This window comes from Palaemon carinicauda, chromosome 1 (genome assembly GCF_036898095.1).
Source record: "Palaemon carinicauda isolate YSFRI2023 chromosome 1, ASM3689809v2, whole genome shotgun sequence".
NCBI classification, from domain to species: Eukaryota; Metazoa; Arthropoda; class Malacostraca; order Decapoda; family Palaemonidae; genus Palaemon; species Palaemon carinicauda.
The window spans coordinates 96,837,300-96,857,157 of NC_090725.1; the positions used below are offsets into that span (position 1 = coordinate 96,837,300).

A 19,858-nucleotide genomic window follows, 5' to 3' on the forward strand; every position below is an offset into this window, starting at 1 on the left:
CATTTGAGTTTATAAAAAAAAAAGTATAATTCACGTCTATTCCTCATAACTGGGATAACTACAGAGTTTGGATAACCCATCTGTGTCGACTTCTCAAAAAAAAAAGCCAAAATAAGAGAAAATTTTCTCAAGTTTTGTAACAGTGTGGGGTGAAATTTGGAAGAGTTAGGAGACATATACATTTATAAAGAATATACTTATAGGTCTATTTGTATAAGTCAATAATACTCTCAAGTATTATTTTACCCACAAATGTAAAGGTAACATCTAGGACTACTTTTTTAACAACAAAATCCCGTAGTAAAATTTCAGGAATCGTTCCCTTGATTTTAAAATCGAGAAAGTTCAGAATAGAGTAGCTTACTCTAAAAATTGCTGACGGTTAGGAAGGATTTGAGCGTTTTCTTGTGGGAAAAAAATAAGAGGAAATGTGTTTGAATAATCGAAGAATTATACATATCTAGTTAGTTAACAGTGGAAGAAAATGACAGAAAATGTGTGTGTAAATTACAGATGGGAAATCTGGCAACACTGAATTTTACACTAAAGCATTGGTCACTATTGTGGCAAGTGGTGCATGTACGGACCGTGCACGGTGCATCCATACATTAGTGAGAATTTGGATTCCATGACCACGAATCCACAGTGCTCATTTCGTTTTTGCGTATAGATCATACGTATAGCTACGTTCGCCAGAAGTGTAAATCTCTCACTAGTTTTTACTATTGTCCTTTGGTGTCTTACCTTTTAATATTATATAGGGAACTGGAAGCTCCAACTGGTGTATATGTTAAACGACACAGGCTGGCTTTGGTAATTAGGCCTAGACTAGCTAATGCTCTATCTTGCATCGGGTGAAGGTAAATATTGTCTTAGTATTTTGGCAATTGTAATTTTGAGTGCATTTCGTGATATCATTATCAGCATTCACATTGTTACTATTCACAGAGCTGGAAATGGTTTATTCTTTATTGGAATCAGCTTCTTCGCCCATAACGGAAATAAAATGTCTAAAGTTGCTAAATCCTGTGGTTTAGCGGTTTTCTTATAGAACAGTACAATATTAGTTAGGACATTAGAACTCGCAAAATTGAGGAAATTTTTGCAAATGCACTATTTTGAATCCTATATACTACTGGCGGAAACCTCTATTAACGAAGTTACAGATTTTGATGATAAAATAACTGTTTTCCTTTGATATGATACAACACCACGGATGCCTGGTAGTTCAGAAAAATAGATAGGTGGTGACCGTGGTGCTTCTCGTAAGTTACTTGTTTGAACAGAAAAAGGGACTAACATTTTATATTCTAAACCTCTCTGTTATTTGTTTTCATTATTGAAGTACACAATACAACTATAGCCCCTATTTTATTCATCATGTTGATAATGAATGATTAGGGTAGAAAAGTGTTTGATATATTTATTCTGATGATGGGAAATGAAAGTCGAGTCCATGTTCGATTAGAGGCTGAAGTGTCAAGCTGCAATTCGCCACCACTTTGTTAAGTGTGTATTCGCCCTTGTGTTAATTTTGTATAATTGATAACGCCGAATTACTAGCACACGCAGCTAACGCACGTAGCAAAACATCTAGGCCTACTCCTGAAGCAAAACATAGGATTAATGAAATAATGATTAATCTTGAGCGAAGCAAGCTATGGCAGAGCAAAAGCCAATAAATCAGTAGCCCAATTGGTACAGTATTATAGAAAAACAAGGAAAAAAGCTTTACTGATGAAGGAATGCGGTGATATACTGTGTAAAAAACTAACTTTATTTCCGTGCCTAATAAATAGTTAAGATACGGTATGCCTAATACACCTGTTGGCCTATATGTTCCGATGGTATAGTGGGAACCGGGTGTTTTGGGGGTGGAAAATATACTAGCGAATCAATAAATGTTGGTAAAACTAACCATTTTTGTCTCTACATTATTCTCTAGGATGCATAATAAATCCACAATAAATCACACAAAATACTGGCATTGTATTCCCCAGAAATATTTATTTCACTCTGTATTTAAGTTTTACAAACCGCACGTATCTACCCCTGTACATACGTTTGTATATACCTTGTGACCTATGTAGTGGGTACGGAGGCCTGCTAGGTTTCTGACCTGGGAAGGGGGGTCCCCCAGCTAGATCTGTTACCTGGTAAGGAGGGTCCGCAGTTAGGTATGTAACGCGGCAAGTAGGGTCCAGTGGCCCAGTTAGCTGTGATGTGGCAAGTAGGGTCCAGTGGCCCCAGTTAGGTATGTGACCTGGGAAGGGGGTTGCGGGGAAGGTCTGTGATCTGGGAAAGGGGTTGCGGTAGAGGTATGTGACCTGGGAACTACTAGGTTAGGTTAGGTGGGGTGTGTTAGAGTTTGTGGCCTTTTACGAATCTCGAAAGTGTTAAATAATTATATTTTTTCCTGTTTTCGCCCACCTAAAGTCCCAGGTTCCTACTTGTGTCCGTCGTAAACAGGAAAAAACGGGAGAACAGTTTATTTATGGTGGAAATAAAGGTCAAATGCATTGAAAGCCATATTTACTGTAGCAAAAGTTTTTATCCATTGGAAATGTAGTTCTGTGTTGTTTTATAATTTTAATGCTCCGTTAAGAAAGAAGGTATTTGTAATATGATGAGCACTACTACAAACAATTCCACAGAAAATGGGATGGAAAATCCAGTTTTCTATGCGGCCAGAAGTCTTGTCAAACAAAAGCTCCATTGTTTTTTACCGTGTTCCATTACTTTTATTCGGTTTTGATTACAGTAACTTTTTATTACGACGACTATTTTTTATGACTGGCGGAAACAACAAAATTTAGAAAGTTAATTTAAATATAATACAATTACACTGGTACACTGTTTATTTTAAGATTTTAATTGAACGTAAATGATGATGATGCCAAGCTCAAAGCCATAGCTTGTCAGTTATGGTAATCACCTCCTAATAATTCAGAAAGTATGGATTTCCGACAGAAATAATTATTTAAAATTTCTAAAACACCACAAAATGCTTTAAAAAAACCTTTTATATTTCTACAAACCATTTACTGTAATGTTCTAATTTTTACTGGTTTAGCCAGAGTAGATCATTGCTTAATATCCCTCATAAAATTTATAGCCTAAGATTTTGTTCATGTTCAAAATTGGGATAGAGAGGTATTAGATTTGCACAGGCTCACTTTGTTAATATTTCTGAGTGCCTGAAGCATACTGGTCAAATAAGGCAATTTTGCCATTAGTTTACTGAACAAAAGTTGTTCAGAGAGTCAAACTCTAATCATATATGACCACAGTATTCTTATTTATCTATTCCAGTTTTGAAAACTAGCAAAACCTTAGGCTTTAACAATTTTGGGGATATAAAGAAATGACCCCTGGCTAAACCCCAGGATTGCGCTAGTTATGACGTTCAATTTCCATTATAGACCAAGCAGTTGAATCTAATTTGCATTTTGATATCTTGAACTCAATATATATATATATATATATATATATATATATATATATATATATATATATATATATATATATATATATATATATATATATATATATATATAGATAGACCCTTTCCAACTCTGACTATAATTTTGATTGAAAATTACATATATTTCAAGTACAAATTTTAATTAAATGTAGATTTAGTTTTATTTCAGGGTTTTAGTTTTTAGCTGGTTTGGTACAGCATATGATTTTTTTTTATAGTTATGTTATGGTAAGGTACAGTAAGTAGTGTTAGGTTAGGATAGTATAGCATGCTTTTACCTATGTTTTGAATTGTGTCAACTTCCATTATAGACTTCATTTTAGGTTTAACTAAGTGGGGTTCATTCCTATTGTTGGCTGATCCATTTTAAGGTAGGCTAAGTGCACACATGCAGTACTGTAATATTCTGTGTTCTCCGTGAGTATGTTAACTATGTTTTTCCCCTGTTTATCTTATTTTATGTTTTTCTGACCATTACGTCAGTGCTAGCCATCATTCATATTTTTCCAGGCAGCTGAACTGTATGTAAGCTGATTAACTATTTGAGGACCCCAGTGGGAAACTTGTTATTTTGATGGCAAAAACACAGGAAACAGTTGAATTTCACTAGCAGGAAGTGAATGGAAAAAGAGGAAGAGGAAAGAATACAGGGTTCATGTCTATAATCAGTATCATACATGAAACAAGTTCTGTAAATAATTACCTTTCACCTTTCCTCATAAGACTTGGGAATTGTGATTTTCAGATGGATTTCCACATGTTTCTAATGATTTTGATTTTTGTTTGTCAGTCCTCCTTATTTGCTGGGGTTAGGTAACAGACCCCCACAAAAAGCGAGAAGCCACAAATTCTTGCTGCCCTGGGGTGGGTTAACTCTTAACCTAACCACTCGCTGTCCATTGCCTACATGCAATCTACTAACACATTAAGTTACACATTGCATTGCCTAATATTTCTTATCTTTGGTTTCTATCACAGTATAATTGTGTTAATGATACACTTATGGGTTAAACTTCCTTTTGGTTGTAATTTATATTACAATTCTCCTCAATATATTAGACGGGCAAATGCAAAATAGGAGAGAAGAAATAATAATCAGTAAATAGGTAATTTTCTAAGATAAATGTTAACTTCAAACTGTCACACATTGTAACTGCCGTTACTTTGTATGATTATTCCTGGCACAGTAACTCCACCCATTGATTTCGGTGCAACACTGCAAACTGTGTAGCTTTTCTTAATGCATTACTATTGGCTATTAAATTTTTGCGCGCACTGTTGACTCATTTAAGTAGGTACGCCTTGTAATAATGCCTGTCTCTTCCTTTTTTTCAAATTTTACTTAGGATTAGCTAATCAGAATCCAGATATATTTTAATCACTCATTTTGATTGGCTCTTCATCAAATTTGTTAAGAAATCTTAGTTGAGGCAGGGCTACCTAATGAGAAAGATCTGATCATACTCCAGACGAAGCTATTTCACTAGACTATTTTTAACTGATAGCAAAGAACGTTTTATCCTCCATCAGAAATAAAGTCTTCCAAGCTGTGCATCATTCCATTTTACATACAGGTAATAGATTGACATTACCTGCAGTGTCACCGTAAAACTAGATGGACAAGATGAGGTGCATAACCAGTGCATTTTACACGGTAAAGCTAGCAAGACGAAAGTGCATTTTCTTAATGAGCGGAAACTAGATAGACAAGATAAGACGCATGTCCAGCGCATTTTACACGGTAAAGCTAGAAAGACGAAAGTGGATTTTCTTAATGAGCGATGACAAGGTCAGTAATGTGGACAAGTGCTATTTTGAAGCTAAACTGTCAGCCTTGTTTTTACTACTGGTTTAGATAATTTGGTCATTGCAGAATAAGTCTCAGCCTAAGATAAGTGTCCGGCTGTCTAAGGAGGGTGTCACAGCACCCCCTTCCTTGTAGGTAAGGATACAGCTTAGGTTAGGTAGGGAAGGTTACGTTAGCTGGTACTCTTTTGTTTGTTTCCCTTTTAAAATCGGACCATGTTAAGTATAGAAAATTTTGCATTCGATAGGAAATGGACCTCTGAAGACCACAGACCCGAGAAAGGTGCTTGAGCAATAACTGCAGTAGTTACTGTAGTCAGTGGCTGTTGTTTCACCCTTTTATTTGTGAATGAAAAACCATTTTTCTAACAGTTTTCCTGTTTTTTTTTTTAGGATGGTTTCTGCTGTTATCTTCCATAATTCGTTAGTTTTCATTATATTCCACCCAAAATTCCGATTCCCATGCAGGGTTCCCGCGGTACTGTTGCGTGGCGGTAATCGGAAAAAGTACTTTTGCCAATATCAGAACACAGTAAAACAACAAAACTAATGAAAAGAAAAAAATTTTGTGTAAAAATGACGGGGTGGGAACCTAATGAAATTTTACCCACTTATGTACTAAGTACATGGTAAGTCTGCGGTACTCACAACATGAGTCATCACCACATTTATACACCAGTAATGGACTGTAACAACAAAGCACTGATGTTTTTATCTAATATAACACTTGCTGATACTGTACTGTATATTACTGTAATATATGTACAGTACTGTCACTCGTAAACTCTATTCTATCTTATTTCTCTTCCTCATGTTTCTTTTTTTTTAAGTTTTTGTAGTTTATTGATGAAAGATTTAATTAATGTTGTTACTGTTCTGAAAGTATTATATTTTAATTGTTTATTACTTAACTTGTATTTTATTCATTTCCTTGTTTCCTTTCCTCGCTGTGTTATTTTTCCTTGTTGAAACCATTGGGCTAATAGCATCTTGCTTTTCCAACTAGGGTTGTAGCTTAGCTTGTAATGATGATGTTAATACAGTACAGCTTAATTAGTTAAGATATCACTCATAAGTATTCGCTGTTTTCTGCAGGTTGACAAGCAACAGGTTCTACCTTCTCGTAATTGGTCATTCGTGATACAGAGAATCGTATAACATATTTAATAAAAAATCTTTGCGGTTTCGCAAAAATTACTCTTGCAGCCCGGCTATTTCCAACCAACCGTTCGTGCAGTATCCTTCTCCACACAGCACAACACTCCCATCTCTCTCACTTGGTTAAAGTCTTGCATCATCTCCTCTCATGTGTGCATCTCCTGCTTCAGTCCTTATTGTGTAGAATCATGTTTTGATGTAAAAAGAAAAAAAAATCGTGAAAAAATCTGTGCACATCCAGTGTGCTTATACAGTGCGGTAGTGTTTTTAGTATAAAATGTGATATGTACATTATTATACTCTACCTGATGCGCCAAACAGTTAACAGCTCAAAGAGTTACAGCAAGCTTTAGACTTTCTGAGTAGAACTTTATAGGTAAACAGCTAGTGGTGTTGTAGTGATATTTTTTCTTTAATTTTTATTTTGGTAGTGTATTAATTGTGTAATACTCTAGTGTTATTGTATTATTTACTACTGTACAGTACTGTATATGAAATAACGTATTTTACAATTGTAATGTAGATATAGGCTACATGTACAATGAGTTTAAACGGCGTGAGTCGATCTGTCTAAAACAGCGAACACTTATGAGTTTTACCTTAGCTAATTAAGCTGTACGATTTTTAGTGGTAGTACTTTACGTATATTACAATAATATACACTACAGTATCAGTGAGTGTTATATTAGATAGGAACAACAGTTGTTGTCGTAGTACATTATTTACCTATAAGTGTGGCGATGGCTAGTGTTATGTTTACCGCAGTCTTACGTACAATACTGTAATATACTACTTAAACTGTGATTGAAACAAGGTAAAATGAATATCAGGTAGTACAGTGGGTTACTTTGTGTATTATTCGGACCCCGCAAAGGCAATGAGCAGTGAGTTGTTAGGTTAGGCGTTACCACACCTTAGGGTACCAAGTATTCACGGATTCTTGCTTTGCGCAAGTGTGTGTGTGTTATCTGACCCCTGCAAATAAGGAGTGCTGACTATATTATACAGTAGTTAATGTAACTGCACTGTACATTACTATAATACAGTATGTACTGCATTAACAATGGAAATAAAAATCAAAGTTAACAGTACTGTACATACTTTGTACAAACATCACTAACCATTTTCGTACAGAATTCTACGTAGTACAATGTTGTGAAGCTTGATGCAACTCATGAGGAATTGTCTCTTATGTACATACAGTACATATAGGCACTATAATCACTTTAAGTTACTACTGTACAGAACTATATATACAGTAGTGATGCCTTTCGATATGAAAGCTTCTGTATACAAAGTTTTCATGTTGCGAAACAAGGTGTGAACATCAATCCCATCGTGCATCTACGTATCGGCGTGTCTCGATCATTTCGTTTCAGCAGCATTATCGTTAAGATTGAATTCAAGGTTGTGATTTTGCTTTCGTGCTTTTACTAACTGAACTGTATCTTGTTGCGTTATTCAACTTGTAGGTTATTAGCCACGGGATCCAGAAAGTTGCCAGATGTGCAGGGAAAGAAGAAGATGGTTTCTATGGAGACAAATCTCGAGATAATCAAGAAGTACGAGACTGGCCTGCGGTCAAGTGTGATCGCTATGTAATATGGTCGAAATCCATCTACAATAGGAACCATCCTTAAACAGAAGGAAGCCATTAAAAGCAGCAACACTTTTTAAGGACGTAACTGTTTTCTCCAGCATGAGGAGCCATGTCCATGATGAGATGAAGAGACTGCTGCTTATTTAGATTAAGGACAAAAAAATCGCTGGAAACATGGTCACGGAGATGTTAATCTGCCAAAAGGGCAGCTCCATTTTCGGTGATCTTGTGTGTACTCAGCCTGAAGAAGGCACAGGAGAAGGAACAATGAAGCAGCCAACCCCAGAGTTCAATGCTTCTCGGCTGGTTTGAAAAATTTAAGATACATGCTGGCGTTCATTTGGTGGTGCGGCATGGGGAGGCTGCCAGCTTGGTCACGAAAGTGGCTAAAGCATTTGTTAAGACGTTCGACGAATTCTCTCTCTAGGAAGGCTACAGTCTTCATCAAGCCTTCAACTGTGACAAAACTGGGCTCTTTTGGGGGGAAGAAAATGCCTCGTCGGACCTATATCACGGCAGTAGAAAAGAAGCTACCAGGGCATAAGCCTATGAAGGACGGACTTACCCTTGCTGTCTGTGCAAACGCCAGTGGGGATTGTAAGGTAAATCCCCTGCTGATGTATCTCTTGGAGAATCCTTGAGCCTTCAAGGCCCACAAAATGCTTAAGGAGAAGCTTCCGGTGATGTAGAGGGCTAATGCAAAAGCCTGGGTAACAAGAAGCTTGTTCACCGAGTAGGTAAATCCTTGATTCGGCCGGACTGTGAAAAAATATTTGGAAGAGAAGTGTCTCCTCATGAAATGTCTGCTGGTGTTGGACAATGCCCCTGCTAACTCTCCTGGCTTCGAGGAAGATATCCTAGAAGATCATTCATTCCGCCTAACACCAACCCTCTCCTCCAGCCCATGTATCAACATGTGATTTCAAACTTGTCCATACAAAATATCTCTTCAATAGATGTTTTGAAGTCACTGACAGCACATAACTCGCTCTGTGTGAATTTTCAAAGGAGCATTTTGATGTTGTGATATGCCTCAGAATCATTGATACAGCTTGGTGGGAGGTTTTAAGGTTTTGAACTCTTGAGTGGAAGAAGCTTTGGCTTGGTGCTGTCTCCGTACAAGATTTTGAGGGCTTCCTCATAAGCCAAATTGAAGCCGATGCTGAAAAAGTTGACGATCCTGTACCTGCTGCTCAATCTGAGGTTACCGAGATCGTTAGACTTGAGATGTCCATGGGTCTGGAAGTCGATGAGGATGACATTGAGGTTCTCAAGGAGTACCAAGAGGAACATATGATGGATGACCTAAAGGAGTTGGAGGCCATGGAACTGAACATGTTTCAGGAACAGTTCTCTAGTGGCAAGGATGAGAATGACCCACAGACAAGGGAAGAAATTAAAGAGGGTTTAGCTGCCTACCATAAAATGGCCCTTGTAGAGAAGAGACACCCAGAAAAGGTTTACACAAGACGTCTTCTTGAGCAGGTTAATGTTATTTTATTATTATTATTATTATTATTAATACTAGCCAAGCTACAACCCTAGTTGGAAAAGCAAGATTCTATAAGCCCAAGGGCTCCAACAGGGAAAAGTAGCCCAGTGAGGAAAGGAAAAAAGGAAATAAATAAATGATGAGAATAAATTAACGATAAATCATTCTAAAAACAGTAACAACGTCAAAATAGATATGTCATATATAAACTATTAAGAACGTCAGAAACAGATATGTCTTATATAAACTGTAAAAAGACTCATGTCAGCTTGGTCAACATAAAAACATTTGCTCCAACTTTGAACTTTTGAAGTTCTACTGATTCAACTACCCGATTAGGAAGATCATTCCATAACTTGGTAACATTTGGAATAAAACTTCTAGAATACTGTGTAGTATTGAGCCTCATGCTGGAAAAGGCCTGGTTATTAGAATTAAATGCCTGCCTAGTATTACGAACAGGATAGAATTGTCCAGGGAGATCTTAATGTAAAGGATGGTCAGAGTTATGAAAAATCTTATGCAACATGCATAATGAACTAATTGAACGACGGTGCCAAAGATTAATATCTAGATCAGGAATAAGAAATTGAATAGACCATAAGTTTCTGTCCAACAAATTAAGATGAGAATCAGCAGCTGAAGATAAGACAGGAGAACAATACTCAAAACAAGGTAGAATGAAAGGATTAAACACTTCTTCAGAATAGATTGATCACCAAAAATCATAAAAGACTTTCTCAATAAGTCAATGTTTTGTGCAATTGAAGAAGACACAGACCTAATGTGTTTATCAAAAGTAAATTTGCTGTCGAGAATCACACCTAAAATTTTAAGAGCCATACAAATTTAAAGAAACATTATCAATACTGAGATCCGGATGTTGAGGAGCCACTATCCTTGATTTACTTATAATCATACATTGAGTTTTGTTAGGAATCAACTTCATACCCCATAATTTGCACCATGCACTAATTTTAGCTAAATCTCTATTAAGGGATTCACCAACCCCAGATCTACATTCAGGGGATGGAATTGATGCAAAGAGAGTAGCATCATCTGCATATGCAACAACCTTGTTTTCTCGGCCAAACCACATGTCATGTGTATATAGTATGAAAAGTAATGGACCAAGAACACTACCCTGTGGAACACCGGATATCACATTCCTATACACACTATGGTGCCCATCAACAACAACTCTTTGAGATCTATTACTTAAAAAATCAATAATAATGCTAAGAAACGACCCACCCACTCCCAACAGTTTGAGTTTGAAAACAAGGGCCTCATGATTAACACGGTCAAAGGCAGCACTAAAATCAAGGCCAACCATACAAACTTCCTGACCACAATCAAGGGATTTCTGTACAGCATTGGAGATTATAAGGGAATCACATGCTCCAAGGCCTTTACGAAAACCAAATTGCAAACTAGGGAATAGATGATTACCTTCAGCAAACCTATTAAGACGTTTTGCCAGAAGGCGTTCAAAAACTAGATAATATGGGAGTTATGGAAATTGGGCAGTAATCAGTGGGACTTGAGCTACCACAAACACATTTACATATAGGAGTAATATTACAAATTCTCTAACAAGTGCTAAAAGCTCCTCCTCTTGGTAACTTGCACAAAATAACAGATAACTTTGGAGCTAAGAAATCTGCTGTCTTTATAAAAAACAAAGGAAAAATACCATTTGGGTCTACACCTCCATAAGCATCAAGGTCCATCAACAGAGCTTTAATTTCACGAGATCGAAAAGCTAAACTAATTAGTTTAGCCTCAGAAAAACGGGAATGAGAAAGTTCAAGTTTTTCATTACTCTGTTTACTGTCAAAAACATCAGCCAAAAAGGTTGCCTTTTCCTCTGGACAGTGAGTGACTGAGCCATCTGGTTTAAGTAAAGGAGGAACTTTTGCATCAACACCAAAGATTGCAGATTTAAGGATAGACCACCATTTATGTTCCTGAGTTGTACCAGAAAGGATTTCTTTTATGGTTAAATTGTACTCCTTTTCAGTTGAGGCATAAACTCTGAGCAAAAGCTCGAAGCTGAGTATAGTTATTCCAGGTCACATCTGATCTGTGACCCTTCCAAAGATGATAGGCCTCCTGCTTCTCAAAATAAGCACGTCTACTATCATCATTGAACCACGGTTTGTCTTTCACTCGGTACCTTAGCACACGAGAAGGGATACGCCCATCAGTTATGTTGACTAGATTCACATTCAAAGGGACAACAGGATCTACACTGCTATATAATTGTGACCAATTCAAGCACTAAAGATTATGCAAAATCCCATTCCAATCTGCTTGGGATTTCATATAAATTTTACAAGAGTATGATACATCATGGACAGGCTGCTCAGTCTTCACTACAAATGAAATCAAGGCATGTTAAGATGTCCCGACTGGAAAACCAACCTTACTAGTTATAACGCCAGGGGAGTTAGTGAATATGAGGTCCAAGCTATTACCAGACCTGTGAGTAGCTTCATTTATGATTTGCTCATAGCCTGATTCACAGGCAAAGTCTAAAGTTCTTAAGCCATGGCGATCGGTAGGAGAGATAGAACTTAACCACTCCCTATAGTGAGCATTAAAATCACCAACAAAAACAAAGAAGCCTTTCTATCATCATCGTGTATCTTAGCCATAATGGTAAGAAGACAATCGAAGATAGAATCATCCATGTCTGGATTCCGGTAGATCGAACACAAATAAAAGTTGTTATGCCTGCCACAAACTTTTATTACCTGAATCTCATGACATCCACATTGATAGCAGGACTTATGAGAAGCAGGGTACTCAGTTCTAATATACACCGCCATTCCCCTGGCCCTAGGGATGGCATCACTTTTCAACATTATTGGCTTCTTAAAACCAGTTATAAGGAGCTGAGATGAGTGTCTCATATTAGAAACCAACGTTTCTGAGCACAAAAGAATATCATACTGTCTGGACGCAAGTGTAAGGTCTTGAATATTTGCATGAAGACCATGAATATTGCAGTACAGAAGACGACATTGACGAAATCTAGGACGTACTAGTTCCGGATTTTGCCCAATATCTCCGGATAGCATAAGAATTAATATGAATAAAAAAGAGACATCATACTTAAAAACTAGATTAACAAGAATTATAACAAAAGCAATATGTACAGAATTATAAATAAGGTGATTGATGAAACCCATAGATTAAAGTAAAAAGTCGGAAAAACTGGTCAACATGGAGGAGCTGATACACCATGCAAGGCTAAATACCCTCCAGGATAGCCACTTCAACTGAAGGGGGACAGTAAGGATGATTTTGACAAGAAAAAGAATCGGAAAAGGAAAAGACGACCTCCTGATAAACCACCAGGCAACCATGGCCCTTCTATTAAGCCTGCCCAACACACCATTTCAAAAAAAGAAGAGGAAGAAAAAAAAATAATAAGATAGAAAAGTGTGCCTGAGTGTACCCTCAAGCAAGAGATCTCTAACCCAAGACAGCGGAAGACCATGGTACAGATGCCAGAGAACTAGAGAACAATGGTTTGATTTTGGAGTGTCCTCCTAGAAGAGCTGCTTACCATAGCTAAAGAATCTCTTCTACCCTTACCAAGAGGAAAGTGGCCACTGAACAATTACAGTACAGTAGTTAACTCCTTGGATGAAGAAGAATTGTTTGGTAATCTCTGTGTTGTCAGGTGTATGAGGACAGACTAAAATCTGTAAAGAATAGGCCAGACTATTCGGTGTATGTGCAGGCAAAACCAGAGAGAAGGATCCAATGTAGTACTAGACGTCTGGCTAGTCAAAGGACCCCATAACTCTCTAGCGGTAGTTGGTGCTCTGGCTAACCTGCTACCTAACACTAATAATCTCTTATAGTTTCATTTCTATTCCTGCCCTGCAATTCAACTTTCGATATTCTTCTGAGGACTTGATTCTCTAATCTACAAAATCTGTTGGATATTGTTTCATTGCTATGCCATGTCTCGTGTCCATACAGTAACACTGATAACACTAAACTGATATAAAGCCGTTTATCTATATGTAATTTGTTTACAAATATTATATTTATATATATATATATATATATATATATATATATATATATATATATATATATATATATATATATATAGTATATATAAATATATGTGTGTATATAATTATATATATATATATTATATATATATATATATATATATATATATATATATATATATATATATATATATATATATATATATATATATATATATATATATATATATATGTGTGTGTGTGTGTGTGTGTGTGTGTGTGTGTTCTCAATTTCCTACTTTTTGTTCAAGTTTTCAATGTGGATTTTTAGGTAGGCCTTTATTGTTCCTTCATATTTCATTTGTTCTGATTTTTAGTGTTGGTTTTGGAAATTATGTATTTCGGTTTACGTATATATTTTGCAAATAAGTAATGTGAAATTGTAAACTTCGCCAGTTGTTCTATCACTGTTTTTTTTTATACTAAAGTCCTCAATAAAGACAGTAAATATACCCGAAGAAAGTATCCCAGATGGTAGGTTAAGATGGCGATTTATCTTTAGTTTTCACCGGCCCCGACTGGTAATGGTCAACATATCCATTCCTTTAATGAGCTCATTTGTCACTAAAGAAACTTTTCATGCATTACTCGTAAGCATAGGCAATGAGATCCAGGGAGACTATGGATTTATGAACGACGCAGTGCTCTCTTATGATTGCAGATTGGAGGGAATATCGGGAATAAATTTATAGCCAATCATATAACCAAGATTTATTATGGTGTACAAGTGGAATGGAGCCTTCCAGGGCCAGCTGAAAGAATATGACATTAAAGACCCTTGTTTAAAGAAGTGACAAGAACCGTACGAAACAGTCTTTATTTTGTTTCTAGCAAATCATTCGAGCTGTCAGGGCTAATTCTTTACTTCTTTTTAGTTGGTACTTGTGTTACTTTTGGTCTTATTAAGAACCCATGGTGTTTTGTGTTTGTAAAAGAAAAAGGGTAAAGTAGTACTTTAATTTTTTATCATATCATTGTAACTTCTTGGATATAGTACGTGGATGTCAAATTCTGGTTTTTTGGTATATATACCCTTTATTATCTGTGGAAAGAATTTGATAGATGTTGTGAAAGACTTAATGGAAAGGAAGTGCTCCAATATCCAGGAAACGCTATACTGTATAATAGGTGCAAGCTATGGGGGTGTCATTTGGCTCAACAACGATTTAGCAGTTAAAGCATATTTGCTGGGAATTTTTTCTTCTACCCTTTATGGGAAATGGTTCGACGTTAATTGTTAATGAAAAATGTTTTATATACACATGTAATATACAGACTACTTTAAGGATCTCTCTCTCTCTCTCTCTCTCTCTCTCTCTCTCTCTCTCTCTCTCTCTCAACTAATTTCCAGTCCACCTGCGACTTCGTGTGTGCGATCTTTGACTTGTAATGACCGTCGTGAGTCCAATCGTTTTTCCGTTGCTTGATGACGTGTGACTAAGAGGTCACCGATCACTTTACCTGGTGTCCTACAGGAAGTAAAATCCCCCGTGATCTAGATGACTTTGGTCACTTATAAGAGATTTCGGATATTGTTAATTTGAGTTTTTTTTCTTTCTTTTTTATTAATTTTTACGTTGTAGTCCTTTCTTTCCTAGGTACACCTACTTGCCATCACCCTGTTTAATTTACTCTTCTTGACAATAATTGTTCTCACAGCTCATATGTAAGATTCTTGAGGTTATGGAAGAAGTAATTACAAATTATATATTTCATTGTTCACGGATAACCATTAGTGTACCGTTACCTCAAAAAGATTATCTTAAATTTTTGAATTGTAAGAAAGGTTTGAGAAGGGCATATTGAGAAGAATTAGCTGATAGATAACGTTTATTCATGTTTGCATGAGATGATCATAATTGCCATATTATATACGCTTAATAGTGGGACGTTGCTTGCAGCGACCAAGATTCAGCCTCTAGATGCGGCCATCCATTTTCCTTTGATTTCGGTGGAGTTTCGCCCCGACTCCAAGAAAATGGATATGTGGGAATTTGCCTCTCAATACAGCTGCATCATCAGATGCGGCGAACGCAGCTCGGGAAGAGATCAACAGCTGATTTATTGGGGATTTCTTTCGAGAGATGCTTGCCAATCGCGAATGCTTTCTTATAAGACCATCTGCCATGAATCTGGATCAGGGAGATAGGGTCTGCCATCGGCACACGAGGCAGCGGAAGAAAATCTTCTTAAAGCAGTTACAGTTTGCAATATCTGGTAATAAATTGCACGGGTTGCATTGCCGCGTCTACTCTTGCCTTATCAGCTGTCCTATTTTCCCCTTCTAAAGGAGGAGCCATTATTCAGATCTCTGTGTATTAGGCTTTCTCCGCTTAGCACAGGATTTACGTAGCTGTTTTGAGTACAGATTTAGGTCTATCGGATCACAAAAGACTGTTTTAGGTATATGCAATAAGCCAGGGCTTTAGCTTTCACTACTTGTGATGATTTATGATAGATTGAAATGCGGAGTATAGTACTGTGTATTGAACGTAGGGAATATATGAATACGAACACACGCTGGAATAAACCAGTCGCTACACACACACACACACACACACACACACACACACACACTCTCTCTCTCTCTCTCTCTCTGAAAAAAAGAAAAAAAAAGACGGAGTTCCTCTCTCTGAGTTGTGATGAATTTTTGAATGATTTATTTTAGTTGTTTTTTCTCTTTTTTTAACATAGGCCCAATTAGACTCAAGTCTTTCAAATGGCCTTTGTTCCTGAGTCCTTCAGAATGAATCTTTCATTGATATTGCATTTTTATCTCAAAAAAAAAAAAGAAGAAAATTCCATCATGTAACGTTGATGTTTAATCGTGTTATTTTGTTGTTACCAATTATTAATAAGTACTAGAGCATTATTTTTCTTTTAATTTTTGTCGTATTTATTGCCTGTAATTCTCTGGTATGATCTCGAAAAGGAAAGTTAACTGTAGGCGTACTTTTAAAATTTGATGTTACTTATTTTTTTCCGGAGTGTATCTTGGTCGTCACGTTAGACTATAAAGGATATAATGTTTATTCGTATTACCTTTTTCTCAATATTCAAACGCATGTGAATCTAATCAAACTCACTAGTGAAATAATATAATCAACGTGCATGTTTTTTTATGTGTTTTCAACTTAGATAGGTATCGGATGTAAAGGAAGTTGATTAATATCTTGTGATAATAATGTAAACGTTGTCCTAAACTGGATATTATATTATTTGGTCTCGCATACTTGAATTACGCACCTTGGGGCATTGACGGACAAGCTGGTTGTGGTTGTAAAGCGAAGATGTAGATGAGCTTATGTGTATTGACTCTGGAGGAACCGAACACAGGGACTGCTGGATTTCATTTGCATCATTCAAGCCATTCTGTAGGTCGTTGGCTACAAATTGCCACTCATAGATAGGGATATTCGTTCTGTACAGTTGTATATTTTATTCTTTTTAAATCTTGAAGAATTTAGAAATGGACTTCTTCATGATCGGTTAAACTGTAATTGCGATTATATGATCCTTCATTAATGAATTAGTATATAAAGATTTATGCAGTGAACGGAATTCTCAAAGAATATAACGCCCTTGCTTCAATTCTGTCAGTATTTGCCAGAAGGAAGTCGTTAGTGAACAAATTGAGGACTTTGGCTGTTTCCCCCTTTATTTTATCGTAAAATATTTCACTGTATCTTTAGAGGAACTGAATGACTGCTTGTAATGTGTGATATTCCTTTGAAATTTTATAAGCTACCCAGCACACGTATGTGTTATTTACATGTAGGGATGTGTGTGCATAATCACACATGTACTCTTCCATACGAAATGCAGTTTATTTACCGATTGTCATTTTTATGAATTTCAGTTGGTCATGCTTAACTAATCAGTACTGCGTTTAATAATTTCCAGAGCATCGAAATTACATACATTTAAAAAGTAATTTCCTGGTCCGATAGGCAATTTCCTATTGTTAATCTTTTAAAAGGAGATTTAGTATACCACCTATTTGATGATGTAGTTTTTTACACCTAATTTAGTGTTAATTGGAATTTTTTGTTTGGTCCTGAAATTTATAAGAATTTGTATGATTATATTACCGGAAGAAATATCAGTTGAATTTTTTTTTTTTTATATTTTATTCTATACTTTTAATAGTCAGCCGTAACATTCGGAACATTAAGTGATATATCAGAGCATGATCCTTTCCTAAAATTCCTTCTTTAGTTCTAAGTTTAAAGTTAGCATTTTTAAGAGAGAATATTTTAAGTATCTTTTGAATGGGTTCACTCTGTAGGATGTGGATTACTTCGTCTTGGCCATCTCATTTTCATGACATAACAGTGTTATGACGAAGATAAGTACTCACATCCGTTTTTGTCTCTATTTCCTTCTTTCTTCACTCAAGCTGCAACCTGCAACGGTCGTATATATAATATGAATTTTAAGAATTGTATATTTATATTTTTTAATTAAAGAAAACATAGTTATCTAACATTTTAATGATGTTACTCTTCTTTTTTTTTTTCCTCACTGGGCTCTTTTCCCTGTTGGAGCCCCTTGGCTTATAGCATCCTGCTTTTCCAACTAGGGTTGTAGCTTAGCTAATGATAATAATAGTAATGATAATAATAATAATAATTATAATAGTAGTAGTAATAATAATAATTACGCGAATAGGCTAAAATCACTGGCTATATGACCACTTGTACTCACTTTACAGCCTCTACAAAGTTTACCATGCTTCCAGAATGCTAAAATCATTGCCAGATCTTTGATCAGACAGCCACTAGAAAGTCTACAACGCACACTCAAGTCTCTACCTACAATGGTTGGCTGAAATGTATTGAGGGTTTCCCAGAGTGCAAGCAAGTACGAGATTTTACTATAGTGTATTACACCCAGTGTGGTAATTTATAAGAGTATCACGAATCCTTGATTGTAAAAAATAAGAGACTTTTCCCCGTACCAAAAGGCTAAAACTCGATTACCCAGAAATGCTGTTCTATCTTATTTCTCTTCCTCCTTTTTTGACGTTTTTATAGTTTATATGTGAATTATCTAATGTTATATTTCTTGAAATATTTTATTTTGATTGTATGTACCTCTCTTGTTTTTCTATTTCCCTGTTTCCTTTCTTTCCTCACTGGACTATTTTTCTATGTTGGAGCCCTTGGGCTTATAGTATCTGGTTTTTCCAACTAGGGTAATAGCCTAGCTTATAATGATAATAATAATAATAATAAATGGATTCGAACAAAACTATAAAATAGCTCCGCCTTCCCTCTCCCTCTACCTCCATTCCACTTCTTTTACTCATTTCCCCCCCCCCTCTCTCTCTCTCTCTCTCTCTCTCTCTCCCTCTCTCTCTCTCTCTCTCTCTCTCTCTCTCTCTCTCTCTCTCGTAATGGTACTATAAATGGTTATTAGAATGAGAGATACCTGAATGTATCATGAATTTGTAGAACGGTAAGAATAATGATTGATAGTTAAGCGACTGTTATACATGTGTTTAGTTACCTTTTTCGCAATCATCATTTGGACGTAATGCATCAGACATATACTTGTATTACGGAGGTGAAGATGATCACATCGGAACAATACATTATGGTCTGCAACCCGTTTGTCACGCAACTGTTCAACTTTTTTTTAACAAAGAGAAAGACGCCAATCGCTTAGGATTGGTTTGAATAAGTAACTGGTTATAGTTACTCAATGTGTCATGGATAAAAATTGAGCCATTTAAAATATCGCTATTATATATATATATATATATATATATATATATATATATATATATATATATATATATATATATATATATATATATATCAATGGGTAAATAAAACCAGTCAACTGGCGGGTAACAATCGTGCAAAATAAGTTTAAACGGAAGCAACTTTCCGACAGAGAAGGGAGGGGGAGGGCAGATGAGGGAAGGGAGAAGGGACGGTGTGTGGTGTTCGAGGTGGAGGGAGAGGGAAGGCCGAGCTACTTTATAGTGTTTTGTTTGTAACCATTTCTGGGTAATAATAGAGTTATTTCGTCCTGGTATTGGGAAAAGTGCCTTTATTCTTTATAATTAGTGATTCGTGATACTCTTGTACATTACCACTCTGAGTGTAATACATAATAGCAAAATCTCGTGCTGATATGAGTGTTTCGTTACAGAGTTATTGCCCAAAAACTTGCTTGCACTCTCTGAGACACCCACAGTAGGTACCTAATTTTCTGCTTAGGTTGATAGAGCA

At 36.2% G+C, this 19,858-nt stretch overlaps 1 long non-coding RNA gene across 1 annotated transcript in view; it reads left to right on the top strand.

Annotated features, from left to right (window-relative positions):
- The first annotated feature begins 418 nt into the window (after window positions 1–418).
- Window positions 419–19,858, top strand: part of LOC137649943 (uncharacterized) — a 591,152-nt gene continuing 571,712 nt past the window's right edge. Inside the window, exon 1 of the long non-coding RNA XR_011045881.1 lies at window positions 419–860. This is a non-coding gene — a long non-coding RNA (uncharacterized lncRNA). The remainder of the gene's footprint in view (window positions 861–19,858) is intronic.